The 26,302-nt window shown below is 33.3% G+C and overlaps 1 protein-coding gene and 1 long non-coding RNA gene across 2 annotated transcripts in view; one reads left to right on the forward strand and one right to left on the reverse strand.

Moving 5' to 3' along the window:
* LOC138697711 (uncharacterized) overlaps positions 1 to 26,302 on the reverse strand; it is a 542,983-nt gene that overhangs the window by 500,167 nt on the left and 16,514 nt on the right. The window contains exon 2 of the long non-coding RNA XR_011331599.1: positions 16,439 to 16,480. This is a non-coding gene — a long non-coding RNA (uncharacterized lncRNA). The remainder of the gene's footprint in view (positions 1 to 16,438; positions 16,481 to 26,302) is intronic.
* LOC138697709 (4-hydroxy-2-oxoglutarate aldolase, mitochondrial-like) overlaps positions 1 to 26,302 on the forward strand; it is a 259,461-nt gene that overhangs the window by 11,352 nt on the left and 221,807 nt on the right. The window lies entirely within an intron of this gene.

Raw genomic sequence — 26,302 nt, forward strand, 5'->3', positions numbered from 1 at the left:
TTATAGACTCATTGAGTTTGCATTTTATATGCATAAGAAAATTATTTTCTTGATGTAGCGGATTTAAAAAACGATCTCTAGGGACGCGAACGACCCTAAGAGGCTGAAATTTACAATACGATTTACAGGAAGCAGTAAGTTGAGAATTTACAATATGAGGGTGTGGAACAGATTTAGGAAATAGGTTACAGAGTTTCGTTGGCAGTGCTCCAACAGCAAGGAGAAATGCTATGGGGGAATGGAGTGTGAGGGTCAAGATACTGTTGAGAAGCTGCATTTTCAATTGTATAGGGAGAATAAAAAGTAGATCCTCGGGTTGCAAGTTGTAACAAAGTGCTGCCACCGAGGTCTGTTGTTCTGCTTTGAATTCGGACAGCTAAGAGTCTTACGTAACGTTTCTTGTTTTCATTCAGGCTGGCTTACACTGTAAATACGCTCATGGACACATTATCATCAGTATACAAACCGAATAAAAGCATAGTTTGTAATAACGACACATGAGTGGTTTATCAAAAGAGAAAATCCACAGTGTGTGCGACGTAGAATATGAGCATACCCTTACTTAGTGTAATTTAGTTGTAGGTAATTTCTAAACGTACTTCATTAAGCATGTATTAATAAAATTCATACATGAAAATCGAAATAATTTTGAATTGTATTCTCATACAGAGGTGTGAAAATTATTAGAATAATCTTAATTTTAAAGGTTTTTTAATAGTTCCTTCACAAATATTCATTGAATTGATGATTATTGGTATATAATATTACTATACTCATGTAGGATATATTTACTACTAACAATGCCGGAAAGCATTGTTGTACATTGGTATTTTTCTTATTTTACAATTGTCATGGGAATTCAGAAATTATTATATTATGTTGGCGGGATTGGAAACATAAAAAATTAATTAAGAAATGCTTTAAACAAATTGTTCTTTGCGTTTACATTGTTGTGAAGGTTCAAATGAACGTATACATCTGTTTTGTGCATATAATTTTTTATGTTTCCAATTCCGCCAACATAATATAATAATTTCTGAATTCCCATAACAATTGTAAAATAAGGAAAATACCAATGTACAACAATGCTTTCCGGCATTGTTAGTAGTAAATATATCCTACATCAGTATAGTAATATATACCAATATCCATCAATTCAATTAATATTTGTGAAGGAACTATTAGAAAACCTTTAAAATTAAGATTATTCTAATAATTTTCACACCTCTGCAGTTATGAAATAAAAGTATGAATTTTTTAAGATTGTTTGAACCAAAATGCAACATTGCTACAGTATTTAATCATAATAGTAATTTAAACCCAGGAATACAATTATAACAAATATATATTTAAATATCCTAATCTTGTCAATTCTAATAGTTCTAGTATTAAAATTAAAAAGTGATGTATCGATTTTATAAAGAATGACACATTGTAAATTTAAATGTATATATTCTTATTGCGTAGTAGACATAAGACAAATTGTATTAAATACTTTTTAATTTCCGCCCCTGAGCACGAGTTCTACGTTTGCAGGGGTGTGCTAAAGTTTTTTCTGTTTTTAATATATTTCATTTTTAAATAAATAAATAAATAAATAAATAAATAAATAAATAAATAAATGTAATACACTGCATTTGGCGATGAAATCATAAGGAATTGTACCTTTCAGCATTACAAAGCAATACAATTTCCTAAGAAGATGGCCTCACACGACAACAATCATAATATCTTCATTGTTTCTCAGGATGTAATTGAGAGAAAAAAAATATTCTGTCTCTGAACACATAAGACAAGCAAGGCATATCCAGTAGCCAATCTACTTTAAATAGAGCAATTCTGATTTTCTGGATAAACCAAAAGCTGCATTTGAATTTTCACGAAGAATCATCCATCTACTTGTTGACAAAGGAATAATAATAGTAATAGTAGTAGTAATAATAATAATAATAATAATAATAATAATAATAATAATAATAATTGTAACAGAAAAATGAAGATAGTTACATGAATAATTCTAATGTTAATTTTTAGTGAGTGTGGCAGGTTTAAAAGAGCTGCTCATAGTATTTAAAAAATCGCCGCATATATATATATATATATATATATATATATATATATATATATATACGAACATCATACATATATACAGAATAGGGTGAACCATAAATATTGTTATTAATTTCAGGGAGTTATTTATTTATTATTATTTTTTTAGATATTTCAAACAAGAAAGTTTAATAAAATTTTGCTCGTTTTTGCTACCTTTTCGAGATAAAAATTGTTCTATATGAAACATTTCATAGCGTGTTTTCAGGAACGCCATTGATTTAATTCTCAATATTCTCAATCAGTTTTAGAGAGCAGTGTATTATGATAATAAATTATGGAAATAATTTTAGTTTTGTCATGTAAATGTGTAGAAATTTGATCGGAACAAATTTAACATTTTGAAATTCTTTTTCAGAACGAAAAGTTACATTTGTTCAGATAAAATTTCTACACATTCGAAAGACAAAATTAAATTTCTTTCAATAATTTATTATCACAATACACTGCTTTCTTAAACTGACTGCGCATATTGGGAATTAAATCAATGGTTTTTCCCAAAACACGCCGTGAATTGTTTCACACGAAATAATTTTTATCTCGAAAAGGAAGCAAAAACGAGCAAAACTGTATTAAACTTTTGAGTTTGAAATATCTCAAAGAATAACCCCTGAATTTAATGACTTTACTTACACTTCAGTATCCTTCGAAGAGGTGGAAAAATTCAAATACCTTGAAGCAACAGTAACAAATATAAATGACACTCGGGAGGAAATTAAACGCAGAATAAATATGGGAAATGCGTGTTATTAATCGGTTGAGAAGCTCTTATCATCCAGTCTGCTATCCAAAAATCTGAAAGTTAGAATTTATAAAACAGTTATATTACCGGTTCTTCTGTATGGTTGTGAAACTTGGACTCTCACTCTGAGAGAGGAACATAGGTTAAGGGTGTTTGAGAATAAGGTGCTTAGGAAAATATTTGGGGCTAAGCGGGATGAAGCTACAGGAGAATGGAGAAAGTTACACAACACAGAACTGCACGCATTGTATTCTTCACCTAACATAATTAGGAACTTAAAATCCAGACGTTTGAGATGGGCAGGGCATGTAGCACGTATGTGCGAATCCAAAAATGCATATAGAGTGTTAGTTGGGAGACCGGAGGGAAAAAGACCTTTAGGGAGGCCGAGACGTAGATGGGAGCATAATATTAAAATGGATTTGAGGGAGGTGGGGTGTGATGATAGAGACTGGATTAATCTTGCATAGAATAGGGACCGATGGCGGGCTTATGTGAGGGCGGCAATGAACCTTCGGGTTCCTTAAAAGCCATTTGTAAATATGTAAGTACTTACACTTCAGACTGTAGCCATATATATATATATATATATATATATATATATATATATATATATATATATATATATTTGCCATTTTTTTGTCAAAAACTCAGACCTAGTGTTCCTTAAATACGAGAAATACTTCCATACACATGAGTATTTGTCTCTTTTAAGTGATTTTGGACTATACAGTACACTACAGTTAATTGTTAGTTGTCTGTGGCTCTAAGATGTAAAACAATTCGTTATCTGTCCTCCTAATACTACATCCTATTTTATTGCATTATTAATATTAAGATTATTATTAACATTAAGATTATTATTATAATTAGTATTATTATTATTATTATTATTACTGGACGACTAACTATTATTCATAACTTATTTCATGTATATAATAGGCCTACATCCGTTCGTTACATGCGCTTAATCACTAAAGAAAATTGTATACCATTAGGTACTCTAATTCCTATACAGACATTACACACAATCACAGGGATTTTCTCAAAGCCTTTTCCTTTTACATCAATCGAGTATGACCATCTTTGTGTGGATAACAAAGGAGTCAAAATATTTCTGTCAATCTTCTGTCAGTATTCTGACAGTGTTGCAAACGTTAGCGTCCTATAGTTTAAATGAGCCTTGGAGATGATTACAGTAGCAAGATTTGGCTCCTTTGGCAGGACGCCAGTTTTCTTGCCGGTACTCCAAGTTTAATACATAAACTCTTTGTATAACGCTCTGCTATATTCTGAAGGAAATTGCTTGAAATATACTGTGGAATCGAGAAGTGTCATATTCTGAGTTTTTCTTCATTCTTCAAAGTCAATAATGTTACCATCAATATTTTCTTCTACCCTTTTTTCACAAACTTAAAATTCCCTCGAGCATCATCTGCATGACAGGAGACTGTGCTCCACCGCAGTCGAATCTGTCACATCACACATAAGATCTCAATTTGTTTGATGCCTTCTCAGTATGCGAATATATAAAAATGAGTATCGGTTTCCATCCAACAATGTACCAACTGTTCTTGTTGTGGGGATTTCTGTGCAAAGCGACAATTTCCTTGAGTTCATTTGTTGAAACAGTAGCTTTTCTATCTTCCATAAATCATACGCTCTCAAGCAAACATTCTCATGAAGACGGACAAAATTTCATTTCTTTTCTTTCACCATGTTAATAAAGTCAAAACAAGTGCTTATACATATTTTGGCAACTTGAACGCAATTACGAGGGCCGTTCAGAAAGTAAGCTTCCCTGGGGCCGTTTACAGAAAGAAAACACAATTTTAAGTGAAACCAGCTGTGAATAGGTGAATAGAAACGATAAACAACGCAAAGGTTCAGTGACGTGGCATACACAATGAATGCAAGACAGAGTGCTGCATTGGAGTTAAATCGCTCTCTTGAACTCGGTCGAGTGTCGCACCCTCGAGTGAGATACGATCGGTCGTGATCCGCTCGTAATAAATAGAAGCACAGTACAAGGTCATCTCACCGACATGTCAAGGCGACAGATAATATACACATATGTTTTGCTCACACTGTAAAAATAAGGCTTTATTTTCTGCGTTTATTGCAAATGTTTAATGGAACAGTCTAATGGAACGTACCAAAACAGTAACATGAAGTTATAGTCTAAATAAAATAGTATGAAAACTTCGATATACAGTTATTATTGCTAATTAATAATTATTCAATATTTTATTTACCACATATATAATATGATAGGTCCATGCATACTGTTCCGCCTAAATACTGCGACAATGTAGAAACGTTTTACAAAATATTATTGATATAGCAGTAAATTAATAACAATATTAGTAAAGAGATAACGTCACAGAAAATATAATAAAACGAATAATCATGCTGCACAACTGTTACAGACGCAAAGATTGATACACTAATTATTAGAGATTATTATTATTATTATTATTATTATTATTATTATTATTATTATTATTATTATTATCACTATTACTACTAGAAAACTTGATACAGTTCTTGCATTATCGTGATTGTTTTCTCCGTTTATAATAATTACCTTCACATCCAATAACATCTATTAGATGTGGCAAAAACAAAATCACACCTGTGTGGGGGGGGGGGGGAAACAACGTTTACCTAGAACATTCATATTACATTTTAAAGCAAGTTTTGTAGTTGTACTATGGAGAGGTTAGTTAAACACTGCATAGTTTTGAAATGATAAACATCTATGATGTTACCACACAGTTCATCACTGTAACAAGAACGAATGTCTAACGCTCGGCTTATACCGTTCGAGGATTTATCGCTCGTGACAATTTTACACATCATACATGTGCGCTACCTACCGGATTATGCTATGAACTACTTGGCGCTCGAGCGAAAACGTCCGATGCAGACCTCTGGTGCAAGATGTGCTTCGCCTACATATGTACATAAATACTACATTTAATTTTCTGTTTACAACAAATGTAAATGTAGCTTATACATTACACGCCACTGATCGATTCTTATGTCCACGAGTAGAAGGAGACCGATAACTGAAGAACGCTCAAGCGAAAGCATAAATCTCCCAGCCCTATAGAAACCTTTGGAAGCTATCTTCTGAAGCAGCAGTAACTATTCGATCGTCGGTGAATAACACTGTTGTCAGATTTATAGAATAAAACCCTTTAAAACAATCTAGCCATTCATTTATAGAACGCTCTAAATATAAATTAAATAGTCTTGCCGTACTCCTGATTTTGTTAAAAGATTCTCTTCACTTCCCTTTTCGCAGCTTTCAATTATTATCCTTCTTTCCACATAAACATTGTGAGCTGATGTTATTAAATGTTGAGGTAGGTCCTTTTCTTTTAAATTAAATTAAAATTAAATTAAATTAAATTAAATTAAATTAAATTATGGTCTATTTAACGACGCTCGCAACTCCCGAGTTTAGGCCTATATCAGCTTCGCCGGTGTGCTGGAATTTTGTCCCGCAGGAGTTCTTTTACATGTCAGTAAATCTACTGACATGAGCCTGTCGCATTTAAACACACTTAAATGCCATTGACCTGGGCCGGGATCAAACCCGCAACCTCTAGCACAGAAGGCCAGCGCTATACAGACTACGCTACCGAGGCTGACCCTTTTTTTTTTATTAATCAATGAATTAATTCATGAATTCATAACTTCCAGCAAAGAGATATACATCATCATCATCATTATCATCATAGTTCTAATGATTACTATGATTATTTTATAGTCATTTTCATCTTCATTTTTCAAAGATAGGCACCGGTATAGCTCAGGGCTACGGAATCGGTCTCCTGGTTCAAAACTATTTGTGGACGTCGAAGATGAATCTTTTTTGTGCTGAGTAACTTGTTGGATTTTATCCAAGATTTTCCTCAAATGTGAAACGAATATCAGGTAATTCATGGCCAATAAGTCGGTTTCATTTCGCTTAATACCTTTCACTATCAAAATTCCACCAACGATAGATACCTTTGCAGCTGATGCATTGTCGTTATACAGAGTGATTCACAAGGATTTACCGTCACTTACGGAGCTTATTTCTGAAGACATTCTGAGCAAAAAATGTCATATAAACATTTGTCCTAATCTCAATATTTTCAGAATTACACTAATTTGAATTTGTTTGTAAAATAACATTATTCTTAGGTTTTAAGGGTAAAATAATATTACAGATAAAGGTTGAACTACTCAGGAGTATCATTTCTTTAATTAGCTAGTATTCTGAAGCTAAAAATGTGTTGTGAATTCCATAGTTGCTTCGTAGAGATTTTTTTTTCGATTTTTAACTACAAAATTACATTTTCTTATGCATTTATCAACAGTAATCTCACTAGACGTTTTGATTTATCTAGAGAAAATCAAAACTCGAGTGGGATTTAATTGACTATTGCACGATTAGAAGAAAGTATATAAAGATTAGAAGTAACGAAGTACTCCAATACAATAAAATATTAATTGACTTACGAAAATACAACTGTCTTCAAATGTATTATTGTACCATCTCAACATTACAAATATTACGCTAGATGCATGCTAGATGGCAGTAGTGAGCAATGCCTTCTCGTCGAGAAGTTCTCGATCTATTATACACGATGGCAATGTTACTAGTCAAGAAGGCTTTGTTGATTCAGTTTCATTTTTATTAAAATGCAACATTCCACTTCAATTATCCGAATCCCAGTAATCAATGTCACTTGACAGATGATTTTCAATAAATCTTAATATTAAACAATCTCTGATACGTGACTATCCATAATATCATATAGCAGAAGCTATAACATAACCTAACTAATATACACAAGTGTTAGGAAAGTTTTAATTAACGACGATGACATAAAAATAAACATGAATAATTTTAAAAGGAATAATTATTGAATGTACAATTTTCAAATTTGAATGTGGTTGATGGTTCAATTGATGTTATATTGGACGTGTGCGTAATAGAAGTGGAACGCGTTGATTTAGGCGTACATGGTGTATTCAACTTAATCAGGATTTCCGAATGGTGCTCTTCATTTATTTGTAAATCGGATTTCAGAAGATGCATAGGTATGATAAGTGATTTTTATTAATTCTTGTTCTTGAATGCCAATGCGAGTCATATTTGAAATTGTTGTGTATCGACTGGAGTGGTTTGTAATTATATATATATATATATATATATATATATATATATATATATATATTTTTGACGTCCAGACTAGCGCAGTTTCAAATGTTGGCAAACAAAGAAAGAAATGCTAGGGACGCGATAAAATTAAACAAATGCTAGGGACGCGATAAAATTGTGCGTTAAGCAGCCATGATTGGTTGAAATACGTCCTTTCGTACCGTTTTATTGGTCAAAAGTAGTATGACGTAGTAAGAGTGTAATAGTCACAACAATTGTTACAAATCACGCCATTCTTGTAAACTCTTTAAGACTCTACATTACGATGCATAATTAAACTATAAAGAATCAAGTTCCAAAATTCGTATGATTTGTAACATGTTAAGTACGTAGGAATGATGTCAGTTTTAGTTAAAAGTTGAAAAATAAAATGTGTAGAAAGCAATTAACAACACGTTTTTAGCTTCAGAATACTAGCCAATTAAATAAATGACACTTCTGAATAGTTCATTGTCTATTTGTAATATGTCTTTACCCTGAAAACTAAAGAAAAAAGTATTTTATTAACAACTTCAAATTAATGTAACTTTGAAAATATTGAGATTAGGAAAAATGTTTACATGACTTTTTTGCTCGGACTGTCTTAGAAAATAAGCTCCGTAAGTGGCGGTAAATTCTCGTGAATCATCCTGTATAATGGAAAAAATAATATTCGAAGACAGCATACGCTCAATTTATAATAGATCAAAGTCATAAATTTTTGTGTAAAAATATGTGCTCCTCTCCTCTTGAAGATAAGTGAAAGAGCAAGACACAAACACACATCAGTACGTGAACAGTGATATCGGATATTGAAGAGAACTCTTTTATGTTGGCAGGCACAAATAAAACCACCGATTCCCAAGTCTCATATATGATGTCACAGAATCGTAATCCGGTCTTCTAGGTTAGCACATGACCTGAATACAGAATAACAGAGGGAATGTATATTGATTACAGATGCGGGAGGTTATGTTGTCCCGTTATTGGTTTTCAATTTTGAGCATTTGACAAATAAAGTCACTAGCCGTGAATGGACTGGGTTTAATTGGCATACAATTTAGGATTTGTATATCTTGCATACAAATCTTACGACTGAATTGCTGGTACTATTTCTATTACGTAAATATTAACAAATAAACATTCAAAATTATTTGTGCAGTGAGGTTTCTTATGTTCAGAACTGGTTAAGTTACATACGATAAAGTTTGTGAAACATTGAAATCTATACCCATATAATTGTATGTAAAATACACTACAATTTTGCTGGATGGAAAACATCCATGACACCATCGGGAATCGAATCCGTGACCTTCCGGCTTGTAGTGTTACGCCTTACCCGCGACTGTACCGCGCGCCGTTACGAATTTCTTCCTAATCTTCATTAGCCTATGCGATTTTTCATATTTGCTTTCATGCCTAGCTGACATTCGTTTAAACTTCCTAATCTGTGCATCTTTTCTGTTTAATTTTAGTTAACTTTCTTATTCTAGTTTATCTTGGAAGTCCCATTCATTTTTTTTACTCTTTCAGATATAACATCATGCCTCCTCAGTCCTCTTGAGTGTCGTCAGTCATTTAAATAGCTACTGTAATAATAGCAACGAGTAGAATTTACTAATACAACTACAAGTGCCTTAGCAACACTGTTAACGGAAATTAAAATACAGGCTTAGAAAAGTTCCTGAAAAGTACTTACTTACTTACAAACGGCTTTTAAGGAACCCGAAGGTTCATTGCCGCCCTCACATAAGCCCGCCAGCGGTCCCTATCCTGTGCAAGATTAATCCAGTCTCTATCATCATACCCCACCTCCCTCAAATCCATTTTAATATTATCCTCCCATCTACGTCTCGGCCTCCCTAAAGGTCTTTTTCCCTCCGGTCTCCCAATTAACACTCTATATGCATTTCTGGATTCGCCCATACGTGCTACATGCCCTGCCCATCTCAAACGTCTGGATTTAATGTTCCTAATTATGTCAGGTGAAGAATACAATATGTGTTGTGTAACTTTCTCCATTCTCCTGTAACTTCATCCCTCTTAGCCCCAAATATTTTCCTAAGTAGCCTACCTCATTCTCAAACACCCTTAACCTCTGTTCCTCTTTCAAAGTGAGAGTCCAAATTTCACAACCATACAGAAGAACCGGTAATATAACTGTTTTATAAATTCTAAATTTCAGATTTTTTGACAGCAGACTGGATGATAGGAGCTTCTCAACCGAATAATAACACGCATTTCCCATATTTATTCTGCGTTTAATTTCCTCCCGAGTGTCATTTATATTTGTTACTGTTGCTCCAAGATATTTGAATTTTTCCACCTCTTCGAAGGATAAATCTCCAATTTTTATATTTCCATTTCGTACAATATTCTCGTCACGAGACATAATCATATACTTTGTCTTTTCGGGATTTACTTCCTGAAAAGTACAGAAAGTTAAACCTGTATCTCTTCTGAGTACCGTAACCAATATTGTTTTCTGTCTAATTTAGAACGACATTGTTCGTCATTTTGTAAAAGGAAGAGATTTATTCCAAAAAAATAGATCGGATTAGTCTCATATTTTTCTATTAAAAAAGCGAGTAAACCAGAATATTTATTGCTTTCACTATAACTATTAAAACATATTATCTTTTTTGTTACAATATTTTTTTCTTATTTTAGTAGGTTATTTTACGACGCTTTATCAACATCTTAGGTTATTAATTAGCGTCTGAATCAGATGAAGGTGATAATGTCGGTGAAATGAGTCCTGGGTTCAACACCGAAAGTTACCCAGCATTTGCTCATGTTGGACTGTGGGAAAACCTCAACCAGGTAACTTTCCCCGACCGGGAATCGAACCCGGGCCACCTGGCTCCGCGGCCAGATTCGCTAACCGTTACTCCACAGGTGTGGACGTTACAATATCAAATGTAATTTTTTTAATAAATAATATTATTATCAAATTTAGTAACATCGGTAATATTATAAGTAGGGAAATTCTATTTTTACAGTATTTTAGGGTAGTTGTACACAAACGTTTGCAATGGTTGAAAGCGAAGAAAGCGAAGTCGTGACAAATGCCGCAAGTGGTTAAATTTTATATGTGAGAACATTGTTCAGAAGCGATGATAATTACTGCTTTGTCGGAAAAGTATCATTACTGAAAAGTCGTTTTCTGGATTATTTGCCTGCTTAGGTAAAGTATACGGACCTTCCATAATACAATTTATTTTAATCCGTTGAGGAAACTCGCCATCTACTGCCGTAAGGGAAGGGAAAGAAAATAATTGGATGAAGAAATTTAAAAACAGTTAAAGTAAATGTATTGGAATCTGATTTGGTGATTACTTTTTGTACCATCCTGATTAACAGGTCCCCTACTTTTCTATGGCCAGTTTGTCCAAGTAATGTTTAATTTTGCTTAACGAATGTTAAATTAACAGTCTGTTTATTTTTAACGCTTTGTTAATGTATTTTCCATTTGTTCAACATAATTTTGTTTAAGATAACCAACACTTAACTATAACGTCTGTCAGCACTATTTTAACTACTCAACAGCAGTTGGTAATGATTCTACACATGTAAGACAATTTTTTATTGGCTAAAATCAAACTTTAAATTCTATATTATAGAGAGAGTCATGAAACTTGCATAAAATGACAATCTGTTATAGTAGGCCACGCTTCATGAACAAACAGTTGACAAATGAAAGTTGTAGGTGACGTGCTGAATAATAATTACAAAGTAAGGTTATATTTCCTCATTGCTATTATGGATATGAAATACGAAAGAAATAAAATAACACTGATGTATTTAAACAGTCCAAAGTATTTTTTAAATGTTATATTAACAGTCATATCTAAACATTCCCTACAGAGAGACACAAAATATTAATTTCGCAACTTCTGTTCGAACAGCTGTGGAGACATTGGCCATATTTAACTAACTGTTAAACGAGTTAACTGCCCGAAACCCTACATTTAAAATTAACAAACTGTTAACAATCTGTTAAACCAAACTGGTGTTGAAAACATACAATTTTATTAATTAACAAACTGTTTAGAGTTTAACAGTCGTAACATTTTCTAACAATACTTGGAAAAACCGGCCACTAGTGTTCATAAATGATCTTGCCTCCTTAATAAAAGATGTAGGTCATCCCATATTATTTGCAGATGACACAAGTATAGTAATTACAGCCAATAACTCCAACACATTCCAATCTTCAACAGAGGAAATTCTCTTCAAAATATGTGACTGGTTCTCAATCAGTAAATTAGTATTAAATTGTAACAAAACTAACATAATTCAATTTAAATCCTGTCCAAATTCAACCCCGAAAATTTCTAGCGCAATAATTAATAATGGATCCCTATTAGATACAACAACAACCAAATTTCTTGGCTTAAAAATCGATGTGTTAAATTGGAAAAACCATATTAAATAAATTACCACCAAACTAAATTCAGCATATTTTGCTATTAGATCTTTGCAAAAGATAGTAAATATCAATACCTTAAAAACAATATATTTTGCATACATTCACTCGGTAATGAGTTTTGGAATAATATTCTGGGGAAATTCCACAGATAGTAACAGTATATTCCTATTACAAAAAAGAGTAATTAAGAATAATAGTAGGTGCCAAATCTAGGGAATCTTGTAGGACAATTTAAAAAAAAACTACAAATAATGCCCATGGCTTGTCAGTATATCTTTTCATTAATAATCTTTCTCTTATGTAATCGTGAAAACTTTGTAACTAATTCAACGGTTCATAGCATAAATACACGTCAAAAAATGACTTTCATACTCCATCGGCAAGTCTATCATGCTATCAAAAAGGAGTGCGTTATATGGCAGTAGAAATTTTTAATAGCCTCCCTATCGATATAAAAAAATGAAACTCAAAACATAAGATTATTTAGGGCCAAATTAAAGAAGTACCGGTAACTAATTTCTCACGCCTTCTATTCTGTACGTGAATTCATGACATTCAATAGCACTTCATGAAATTGATACTAAAACTTTGTGTTGTACTTGTAGACTATATTGTAAATCTCTTCTGTATATATGTCATCTAGACTGTGACTATAAATTAAGACTTTATAATAGTATTAAGTTTTTTGACTTGTTCCATATTCTAGCTGTGAAACAATGTATAAATACCATGGAATGATAATAAATACAATACAATACAATACAATACAATATAATACAATACAATACTGGGTGTTCATTTCAAAGTTTGTCATGACGTCACTGTTGTTGGGTCACCGATTTGAAGCGAGTTTCAGTTTATATCTTAGAGAAGTTGCCTATTATTTAAGGCGTTCTTCAATCTGAGCTTGAGAATGTGTACGGTATAACTTGAACGTCGTAGCAACAGATGGCGGTCTGTACGGTCTGTGTGCTACCATAACCTCTTTCGAACTGTTTTGTGCCGGCAAGTCGTACGCAGGGTATTTGTTATCATCGGTTGCGTATGGTAACATTCCACAACACAAATCAAATGCTCCGTGTCCATGTTGACCGTCGAAGTTAATGTCAACAAATACGTAAGTAATCGTCTTAACCCTCTCCCCATATCTCGACAGTACGTATTTCCAAACAGTTCACATTCCTGCCACTACCGGCGTTACCGTACGTATCGGCACGTACTCTTCAGAATGAACGCCGTACTTGCTAGCCAACTTCTCTGCCTCTTACATTATACACCTGAGCTGCGGAAGTGTAGGAAGATTGAATTCTCTAGGCTCATCGGCTAGCCACATGACGGCATGCAGCGAGCCAAGACACATTTTGAACTGAACACCCAGTATAACATTCGGAAGACCGCTGCAGTGCTTAAGCGTTCCGGGTTTGAGTTCCGGTCTTGCCTAGGATTTTTAGTATGAAAAACCTACAGTGGCACTTGAGGCGGACGAGGTCTCAGTTGAAGTTTTCCCCAGGATTCTCCCGTTTTCCCATATTAAGAATCTACATTATTCCGTCCGATCTCCCTTATCGTCTTCACTCCACAGTAATCCCCAAACTCCGCGCCGGCTGACGACGCATGGAGGAAGCTGGTCTAGGGACGAGTATGTATGTGTATTTATTCACACTGCAATGGGGCAGTGGTAACTAATTACACTCAATAATGACAATAATAAACTTATTAATTAAAATACAGTTAATAATAATACCAATAATTAATACAAATAATTAATACTAATAATAATAATAATAATAATAATAATAATAATAATAATAATAATAGGGAATATCCTAAATTAAATGAAGCACGATCACTTAAAATAACATTTAAAACAAATCTAATTTGTATCTTAAATCTAAGTTCGAACTAAAACCCACGAGTATGATATGTTCATATCTGCACAAGTACCTTTCCACATTACACTCATTTCGCTGTCAACTCATTCACTGCACTGGAACTACGACACATTTCACTGATTCTATCCTGATTTCACTAACACTTCACAAACATTTCACTGTTCAAATACTTTGCACTGCCACTATAAACTATAAAGCTTCACTGACAGGAACATGTTTCACTGACACAACAAACTTCACTGGCACAACACACTTCACTGACACAACACACTTCACTGACACAACACAATTCACTGACACCACATAATTCTTCATTGATATAACACTTCAATAACAAAATATCATTTACATCCTTTACATATTGTGTATAATTACCGTCTATTAGTAAAGTCCTTAAGCCTATTTTTAAATACGTTTTTGGTTGTTGGTAAAGCCTTTAGTAAGTCTGCAGGTAAAGCATTCCAGTCTCTGATAGTAGGGTTGCCTGCTCGAAATCTAGATACGCAGCGAACCTTAATGTAGTCAGCCAGTGTGGGGGATGCGCTTAATACGAGAGTTACAACAAAAAGATTTTCTATATCGCAGTGCTTAATCGTAGTGCCAATTCCGAAAAAATTTCAAATGAAACATTGGGAAAGAAAGTATGGAATGATATTAAATTACAATAAATTCAAACTTGTGCCATGTATTATAGATCTGACATTAATTAGGCTACATCGAAGGGACATATGTGAGGATCAACCTTATTACTTACAAATTACCATTAAGGAACTCGGAAGTTCATTGCCGCCCTCACATAAGCCCGCCATCGGTCCCTATCCTGAGCAAGATTAATCCAGTCCCTACCGTCATATCCCACGTCCCTCAAATCTATTTTAATATTATCTTCCCATCTACGTCTCGGCCTCCTCAAAAGTTTTTATTTCCTCAAGTCTTCCAACTAACACTCTATATGCATCCTAGATTCACCCATACGTGCTACATGCCCTGTTTATCTCAAACGTCTGGATTTAATGTTTCTATTTGAAGGGTTCAGAGTCATACTGAGCCAAGCGCCATTTATTAAAAAGGGAGAAAGCAAGGTTTAAAGTTAAGTGAATACCATAGTTTAATGAAGATTGACATGTCATTTAGTTTTAATGTGTATACTTTATATTATGTCCTATATGTTTCCATTGGATTATGTAATAACTTCATTTTAACATTTGTTTTCTATGGTTTTAGTAAATGGCGCTTGGCCCACTATTGTTCTGAACCATCCAATTATGTTAGGTGAATAATATAATGCGTGCAGTTCTGCATTGTGTAACTTTCTTCATTCTCCTGTAACTTCATCCCTCTTAGCCCCAACTATTTTCCTAAGGATCTTATTGTCGAACACCTCTATTCCTTTCTCGAAGTGAGAGTCCACGTTTCACAACTCTACAGAACAACTGGTAATACAACTGTTTTATATATTCTAACTTTTAGTTTTTTTTTTAGAAGCAGACTTTATGACAAAAGCTTCTCAACCGAAAAATAGCAACATTTCCAATATTCATTCTGCGTTTAACTTCCTCTCGAGTGTCATTAATATTTATTACTATTGCTCCAAGGTATTTGAATTTTTGCACTTTTTCAAAGGATAAATTTACTATTTGTATATTTCCGATTGGCACTTCTGGTCACAAGATATAATCATATACTTTATTTTTTTCGGGATTTACATCCAAACCTATCTCATTACTTGCTTCAAGTAAAATCCCGTGTTTTTCATAATAGTTTGCGGATTTTCTCCTAACATATCCACGACATCCGCATAAAAAGCAGCTGATGTAACCTGTTAAAGTACAGATATATGTACACTGTATATTGATATGCCCTGCGTCACTTCCTTTCAAAATTTAAAGGTCTGCCTTTAACATTTAATGCGCAAAACAAAACTGCGAAGTTGGAAGAACAATAAATACTCATTAAGTAATAAGAGCATATTGAAAATATTACAAGAATCCAAGACATAAAGAATGGTATTGTGGTAACACTGAATTTCCTAATTAGTATGAAGAAAAGAGTTTGTTACTCACCCCACTTCTTAAGCTGTTCTGCGGCGTACACCTTCTTGACACCTGGAAATGAAGTAAGAAGAGAATGTCATTTGTCTAAAAACAATGAGTTGTAAGTCGTAATGCCCTTACCCTTTCTGAAACTAGCTTCCCAGATACCTTTAAAATCACTCGTAAGTCTTTGCAGAGTATAATATATTTTCTTTTTAAACAGATTTGAACTTCCATTATTCTTTCTTGAATAATTTTTAAATTCATTTACGTATTACCTCTACTACATCGTCTATTCAGACTATCCTAGTTTCCCCTTTCACCTTCTTAATAATCCGATTAAGTGTTCTTCCTCTAGTCGACGTTAAACACTGGGAAACATTGTAATCGTTTTTGTCTCTCATATTTCATTATTCTTTTGTTTCCGTTAATATACCTACTTCCTTGGTTCATATAGAACTCTGCTGTGTTTGTCGATGTACTGAAATTTTCTTCTCTAATTACGCATTCACCAACATTTCTCCACACAATCACTATATCAGTTTCTAACAAATCAATGTTAGTTAAATATCTGTTAAGAGTCTTCCACAATTCTTCCATGGCTTATCATTATTTTAGCCTATTAACCCTTAAGTTGGTAAAGCTTCATTTCTCACACAAGTTTATTAAACCTTGTCGGACCGTAAAGAAAACAACTATCGTAATGTCCATAATAATAAGAAAGACACTGGTTTCGTTTCGTTTAGCCATTATAAGAGTTCAAAACTGCATCATGACTTTACGGCAACACTGTATTTGTACAGACATAGATATTGTATATTTACCCTAATAATGAGAACCTGAATTGACAAATATCCCAAGTCCATTGAAGTAATATTTTCAGGCTTGCCATATAAAACTATTGAAATAAATATTTTTATGATTCAAAAAACAGGCTTAGAATGGGACTAGGAGTATTATTTCTTATATACAATCAGGGCGTAGAGGTAAGACATGATCTTCCTCTCTCAGCCAAAACTTGTTCATTCAACGTTAAGCAGACCTTCCACTTTGCTGTGTATTGCGGGCTGCATTTTATATTACGTATTCTTTGCCGATCAGTGTTCTAGATGGTTATAGGCTATAATGTTGCTAGAACAACCTTTATTATTATATTCTTAGCAACACTGAATAAGGCCAATTCGTATTTGTAGAGAGAAAACCATTACTTTCTGGTATAAATAAAAAAAAAAGAAATTATAGACTTACGGTCTTACTAATAAACCGTGTATAGTTTTTATACGAGACTCATGCAGAGTTGAGACAGAAAACGTTACTAATAATCCATGCATAAGCGATGGATGTGTAAACAGTCTGTAACTATACAATGGGAATTGCTTTGCAGTAGTTATATACACGAAACCTCTTGTTTAAGCTATGTATATAGAGAAAAATGGCCGCCTCTCTAACAGCTGTTCGTATCGACTGTCATTTTATGATGATTGTTGCCTTGTAACCACAGAAGAACAAACCAAAGAGCACAGAATAATTAGAATAATATTTCTGTAGTTTGTATTCTTTTGTTAATCTTTTCATAAATTTAGTAAAATCCGTGAGAGTGCAGTTCTAGGACGAGTTAATTGATTTACTAAGTAAAGTAGAATTCAGAACTAAATACAGAGAATATGACTTGACAAGCATATAATTATTTAAAAAATGAACAAAACTAAATATTACAAGATGAGCTTGTTCGTTACCACTATGTTAGCTACCTTCGCCTCGACATATATGTGCGAACAATTATTTTCGAGAATGAAGGTTACTAAATCCAAACATAGGTCCCGATTAACAGATGAGCATCTTTAGCGCATTGCAGTAAATTCGTTGGAAATAGATTCCTGATTACTTGCAGAAAAGAATGCAGATGTTGAATAGACCGCAAAGTAGACTGTATGGTGGAATATGAAAATGATATTATCTATGATATTATTATATCATAACTATATTAAATATAATAAATAATGTAATAACTGAATATTGCAGTGTATACTCTTTCCTTTTTCAAATTCAGTTTATTATCCATATTTTTGTAAGAGTACGAGAGCGATGCCACAGGCGGTGCTGCAGTGTAGTTGCGGAGCCCAGTCCGTACACTGTGTGTGTTATGCAGTGCAGCATCATCCGTGTAATCGGGGCATTTACAATTTTGAGCATACCTGACTTAAGCAATCCAAATTTAAGGGAAACATCAGCTTTGCAGTAATTAATCTGTATAAATGTGAATGATGTAGTCCTGTCATTATTTAAATCACTTTTAACGTTTATTCAATTTCTCGAGTTGTTCCCACAGTTGCTTGTGCACTATCGTTATAATGGTGCCTACAATCCAGAGAAGAGACTACTAACACGCAGGCTGAAATTTATTGCGAGATTAGTTCTGCATTAGGGGTAATTGCTGCAGCGTCCTTAATTGAAGAAGCATTTTCATCGAACACGAGTAGTTATTGTTCGCGTGATAAAATGAATTGCGTGTGCATTACTTTCATGAGCGACGCAGCAAGCGGCAGACTCAGCGCCAGTCCCTGATGCACCTGTGATCTCTTGGGTGGACTCGTAGCACATCGATCCAGCTTTGGCTTCTACGATACGTTACAACGAAACATGGCTATTATAAATGTGATTTCATAACTTGTACCTTGAAGTCACACACCAGTGGGAATTGAGCGCATTTCTTGTTATTCTAATGCACTTTGGTTAGTTCATTTAAGTAGAGCAGTGATGTCAACTGATGCCCATAGGAGCAAGCGCGCGCTTTAGAGCCAGGAGAGCCTGAGCGCTTTACAGCGGAAAGGAAAGACAGACGAAAGAGGTGGTATATACCGCTTGGTCGAGCTATATACAGGGATGGCCAGCACTGATTCAATGGATAAAGGGAAGAGAACTTATTAAAACTGTATCCATGTTAATTTTTATATTTATCTGAGAAATATAAGTGCATTATAAGAATGTAAGTTTTAATTTTAATGCTCATATTTTACAAGTTTGCTTTTTTTTATTCAAAACGAATATTTTCTCAACTTCTTTTTACAGAAAAGTGAAATTTTCAGATATGTTTGTTTAGAGCCTTACAGGTACTAAAACAATGTTTTGGTAAATCTAATATATCGTAAATACGTATTACTGAAGATAGAATATTAAAATGTTTGAAAATACTCGCATGGAAAATGTTTGTAAGGAAATGAATTAACGAACTAAATACTATTACATCACAAACAAAATATATGTGCATATATGTTGGTAAAACGTCAGATCTATAGCTTCAGCAGATTTCGAGATAATTCAATATTCTGATAACAGAAAGTTGCGCACCAATATCACCTAAAAGCATAATGCGATAAGAGTTTTATTATGTAATATTAGTTACAGTTAAAACATATACCTAGGCAACTTTGCTTTGTACTATAATATTGTTTTGATTACTTTTATAAGGTTAAAGATAACATCAATATCAATTTCAACTTATCATGTCATATTCAGTGTCTTTCTTTGGGACAACACTTTCTTTATGAATGATGTGTTTAATTCACTTAGTACAGTATAGTTATAGTTATTATGGAATTTGTGTGAATATTCCTTCTTTACTCTTTATTATGTTATTGACGTTTAAAACACAACTGCAATATTAGGCTAAGAAATAGGTGTTAGTACTTTTGTTTTACAGACAATATACAAAATAACAAACAGAAAGAAGCCCTATAAAAATAACGATATAAAATTTCACGTTCCGTTTGAAGTTTGTGCACCACTGTTTTCTTAATTCAACAGGCTGCTTATTCCTCCTAGCATACCTAGCGCTTGATGCCCGCGCATGACGTCAAGGTTAGAAAAATGCGCTTGCTTTGACATCACTAAAGTAGAGCATGATTTTACCTCGGAGGATTTGTTTCTTTAGCTTTCTTACATTAGTTTCTTTAGGAAAACCAAGAAGCACGAAGTTCATCTTACACTTCCGTTTCCATGGTACCACGAGTGACGTCAGAGTAAGCCTTCTATGTCAAAATATTGCACCTTTATTGTTCTTATTTTGGGTTTCGAAAATAGGTTTTCACGTCAAAAGAAAACACCGATAACACTAAACCGGCTTAGTTTACCATCACTGAATGGGTTATTCGGTCCACCTGCCAAAGATTAAATTACATATTAAATTCTTTATTTTGAATTTTGACTGTTGTAGAAATGTTTTATTTACGGTTTGTACGGACTCGATAAATAGGCATTGAGTTTGGTAGTCCTATAAAAGGTTTTTATTAGTATATGAAGGAAATAAGAAACAATAAAAAAGTGTAGGAAAAGATAAAAAAGGGATCGAAGGAGAGTAATATTATAAAAACAAGAAAGAAACGAAAATACAAAAAAATCGAAGAAATTAATTTAAAAAAACAAAGAGTTGGAGAAAGTTGTGAAAAAAAGATTTGCCGTGAGAAAGGAAAAAACAAAGACATGGGAAATATATCAGTAAATAAAAAAGACAAAAGAAAAATTAGTAAGAAACGAAAAGAGAAAAATCAGAGAGAATAACACAATATGACAGAAAACATAAGTACATTTTGAAAGAAAGAACAAAATCAAAATAATCCAAATAAAGCAGAAAAATAAAATGAAAGGAATTATGAAAGCAATAAAAATAAATAGAAAAGTTAAGTACGATACTTCATAAATTAAAAACATGAATACATAAAAACAGAGACAAAAATGTAAAGAAAGGTAAAGAAAGAAAATGAAGCAAGAAGAAATTTCTTGATTGTCTTGTACTCGATGTCCACTTTCTACATCGTGTGCAAGCACACAGCAGAGGGTGTGAAAGGCACGCTACAGATCCATTGTAGTGGTAGGAGACCTGCAGTGCTTAAACTATTTTAGGAATGTAAATGTGTTCTCTCTGCTATGCTATTGGTTATTACAGTATCGACGGTGGAGTGTCAGATCCAAGAAGTGGTCGGCAACTGCGAATTCACAGAATACTATTAATCCCATTCTGATATGGCAAACATGCAGCTATCACATCAATTACATTAAACATGTTCAATACGAGCGAAAAAAATATCATCAGTCCAAATTTTTTCTATTAGCTACCACGAGCAGAATCAGTTACCAATAATCGGATTAATTGTTTAACAAGAATGTAGAGTATCTGTGCTAATATCGATAGAAGCTATAACCATTCCATGTATTGCAACCGTCTAGTATTTTGATTAGTAAATTCTTAAGATATGAGGGTAACATATATTAAGTATCGAATTGCATAACAGCACATATAATTCCATTGAATGATGTTCATCGTCCTCTATTCCATATCGAAATGTAAATATGAGAGTTAGCGTTGTTAAAAATTGATTAAATGCAAACATTCTTTCCCTCAATGTTAACAAAACAGCCAATTCACCATTTTTTTCTAAATACAACAGGACTTCCCAGAAATAAAAATAAGTTCAAAATATCGTTACATATTTACCACAAATTGTTCAAATATATTTATCCTTGCTTAGGTCCCAAAATTCTTACATGTGAACAAATGAAATATTTAGGTATTATAATGAACCAAAACTTATATTGGGAGTTTTAAATTTGTATTCAGATTTTAGTTAGTTTTATTGTTTAAGAGTTTTGGTACAATATGTTAATAAAGTTTTGTTATTATTGAAAAAGATTCTTACATAGTCCGAATTGAATTGAAAGAGAGGGGAAATGGGAGGAGAAATTTAAAAGGTACGCTAAACCGCGTCCTTGTAAAGAGAGTTCGAGACTGAGAGAAACTGAATATGTGAGCTACAAGCCTGTCGGCCATTTGTCTCACTTCGGATTTCGCTGCCCTACTGAAGGAGCTCTAGAAAATTTTGTACCAGTATAATCTATATTTCTTAAGTCTACTCTAAGCGTTTGTATTTCACTTTTATTGCTATTCAAATCAACTGGCAGATTAAAATGCTACTGACAGCAGAAGATAAATGTTTTCTTCACCGCTAGTTGCTATTGTATGGCATACAGAATGGGACAATCTGTATTGTTTCGCTCCCCACTAACTTCATAATACAAACTAACATTCCTTAACTTAACTAATTATTAGTTGAAAATATTGTAAGAACGGCACTAAAATATACTCAAACAAATGATTATCAAATATCTGCATGGTCGTATTTTATATTTACTTATGTACTTTATTTAATATTTTATTTTCTTGTGTGTACAGCTTGGGGGGGGGGGTGCAGGTAGAAGAGGTAACAGCTAACGCTCTGTCGCTGACGGACTTACGGCAAGTAGAAGGGGAAAGAAATGCCTGCGCATCCTGTCAACTTGTTTGAAATACCGTTTAGTTTAGATAGTGTCCGGGAAAGAATTTAGCATAAATAAATAGTGCGATTAAAACTTTACCACCAAGAGTCGCGCTATTAATAAACATTGTACATGCACGAATATACTGTAATATTTAAGTTCAAAACATTACTTACTTACTTAATTACTTACTGGCTTTTAAGGAACCCGAAGGTTCATTGCCGCCCTCACATAAGCCCGCCAGCGGTCCCTATCCTGTGCAAGATTAATCCAGTCTCTATCATCATATCTCACCTCCCTCAAATCCATTTTAATATTATCCTCCCATCTACGTCTCGGCCTCCCTAAAGGTCTTTTCCCCTCCGGCCTCCCAACTAACACTCTATATGCATTTCTGGATTCGTCCATACGTGCTACATGTCCTGCCCATCTCAAACGTCTGGATTTAATGTTCCCAATTATGTCAGGTGAAGAAAACAATGCGTGCAGTTCTGTGTTGTGTAACTTTCTCCATTCTCCTGTAACTTCATCCCTCTTAGCCCCAAATATTTTCCTAAGCACCTTATTCTCAAACACCCTTAACCTATGCTCCTCTCTAAAAGTGAGAGTCCAAGTTTCACAACCATAAAGAACAACCGGTAATATAAATGTTTTATAAATTCTAACTTTAAGATTTTTTGACATCGGACTGGATGATGAAAAGCTTCTCAACGGAATAATAACAGGCATTTCCCATATTTATTCTGTGTTTAATTTCCTCCCGTGTATCATTTATATTTGTTACTGTTGCTCCCAGATATTTGAACTTCTCCACCTCTTCAAAAGATAAATTTCCGATTTTTATATTTCCATTTCGTACAATATTCTCGTCAGGAGACATAATCATATACTTTGTCTTTTCGGCATTTACTTCCAAACCTATCTCTTTACTTGCTTCCAGTAAAATTCCCGTGTTATCCCTAATCGTTTGTGGATTTTCTCCTAACATATTCACGTCATCCGCATAGACAAGCAGCTGATGTAACCCGTTCAATTCCAAACTCTCTCTGTTATCCTGGACGTTCCTAATGGCATTCTCTAGAGCAAAGTTAAAAAGTAAAGGTGGTAGCGCATCTCCTTGCTTTAACCCACAGTGAATTGGAAACGCATCTGACAGAAACTGACCTATACGAACTCTGCTGTACGTTTTACTGAGACACATTTTAATTAATCGAACTAGTTTCTTGGGAATACCAAATTCAATAAGAATATCATATAAAACTTCTCTCTTAACCGAGTCATATGCCTTTCTGAAATCTATGAATAACTGATGCACTGTACCCTTATACTCCCATTTTTTCTCCATTATCTGTCGAATACAAAATATCTGGTCAATAGTTGATCTATTACGCCTAAAATCACACTAATGATCCCCAATAATCTCATCTACGTACGGAGTTAATCTTCTCAAAAGAATATTGGACAACATTTTGTACGATGTCAACAAAAGCGATATTCCTCGAAAGTTACTACAGTTAGTCTTGTCCCCCTTCTTAAAGATAGGTACGATTATGGACTCCTTCCATTGTTCTGGTACAATTTCCTTTTCCCAAATAGCAAGTACAAGCTTATAAATTTCGTTAGATAATGCGCTTCCGCCCTCTTGTATTAATTCTGCTGGAATTTTATCGATACCTGGGAACTTATAATTTTTCAGATTTTGTATCGCAATTTCGACTTTAAAAAGTCTGGGTTCGGGTATAAATAGCTTAGCAGTTTGTTTTTCAATTTCGTACATATACAAATACATTATACATTAGGCTACATAATGTTATTCAACACTAGGGCTAACTTGAAAATAGTGGTTCCCTGTTTTTTTCTGTCTCATGAAGCATTGTCCTGCAGATGTGTCTGCAATAGAATGACTAACTAAGATAGGTAAGAAACAAAAATATTATGCTCTTATAATATCTGACAGCACAGACTTGTGTATCAACTGGCCAAATATAGACAGGGAGAGTGGTGCAGAGATAAACCTACCCAGCGATAATTTTAGAAGTAAGACAGTCGAGTTTTCTCCACTTTTCCTCTGCGTTTTATGTAATTTTCCTTCTACGTGAAACACGCCAGGAAATGCATTTTTTGTTGCTTGTTTCTTCTAAACTTTCAATTCTCGAATTTTAAATTAAATAATAGTTTTCAATACGAAAGAGTGAGACTGTAACATTAAAACTTTTAGAAATTCAGTTAAAAGTTAAAGATAAGTAGGCTTGTATCTGAAAAGCAGAAGTTGGTGTTTGGATACAAAGAGGATCTTCAATTTAATTCTTGTAATAGTGGGCGGGTAGGAGAGAGTACATGAAGCACTTCTAACTCTCTTCTTAAGCTATGTAGGCTGTGTAATTGCAAATCAGAGGAGAAGGAAAAGTCCAACCAAATCAAAAATATAACAGAAAATAATAATGTTTATCATTAAGTTTTAATAATTAATAGAAATATTGTTTTTGTAAGCCAAAAATATAGGAATCATAATACATTTCTCATACAATGTATAAATAAATACAAATGAAGAACACTGATGCTCAATCTTACGCATTTGCAGTTTTAAGAACCTTATATTCTAGAGAAGTAAATTAAATGATAAGATGTTTGTAACTAAGTCATTACAATTGGACGAAGTTATGCAATAATAGACAAACCGACAATTTGAAAAAAAATTGAGATATTTCACAAATCTTCACAAATCTGTTGTTGACTTGATTATTTAACTCAGAAAAAATCAAGAATACGATAGCTGCACTCTGCTGATATTTATAAACAAAATTATTTTATTGCAAAAAATTGATTTATTTATTTTTATTTGCAATATTAAAACAAATGCTGGTTTCATATTAAAATCGGTTAGCATTTTTCTTATTATTATTTGTGCTATTTTTTGTAATAGTGTGAGTGTTACAATACTTCGTGTGTAAAATGTTTAAAAAATAACCAGATTTACTTCAATGGTCAATATCTCGAAAAGAGGTTTTTGTCGCTTGGTCTCTTATTGCATAATTCCGTCCAATTATAAAACTTTGAAAAATCAATACGTTATATAATTTTTAGGCCTAATAAGCATAAAATTTTCAGGAAAATTTGTAATTATATCAGTATAATTATATAACTTAATAAAATCGATATAATCTAAATAAAAAATTCCCAATGAGAATATTTTCAGGAAAAGTTCCAATTATATTAGCATACATTATAAAACGCAGCACAATCAATAAGTTAGAAAAACTTGTTAAAGAGGAAAATTTCCAGGAAAATTCATAATTGTAAAACCTTCCTTAAGAAAAATACCATTTTGAGGAAAATTTACAATATTATTATATCAGTACAATAATTATTATAGTAAAACGCAGCAAACTCAGTCAGGTAGGCCAATTGCTTAAGAGGATAATTTTATCACTATAATTATAAACCGTAGCAAAATAAATAATCTAAATAAAAATTGTGTAATAAGTGGAACATTTTAGGAAGATTTATAATTATATCAATGCAATAATATCAAAATTCATAAGTAAGAATCGACTGTTTATCGGAATAATTTTCCTATTTAAAGTT

Source organism: Periplaneta americana, chromosome 4, assembly GCF_040183065.1.
Source record: "Periplaneta americana isolate PAMFEO1 chromosome 4, P.americana_PAMFEO1_priV1, whole genome shotgun sequence".
Taxonomy (NCBI): domain Eukaryota; kingdom Metazoa; phylum Arthropoda; class Insecta; order Blattodea; family Blattidae; genus Periplaneta; species Periplaneta americana.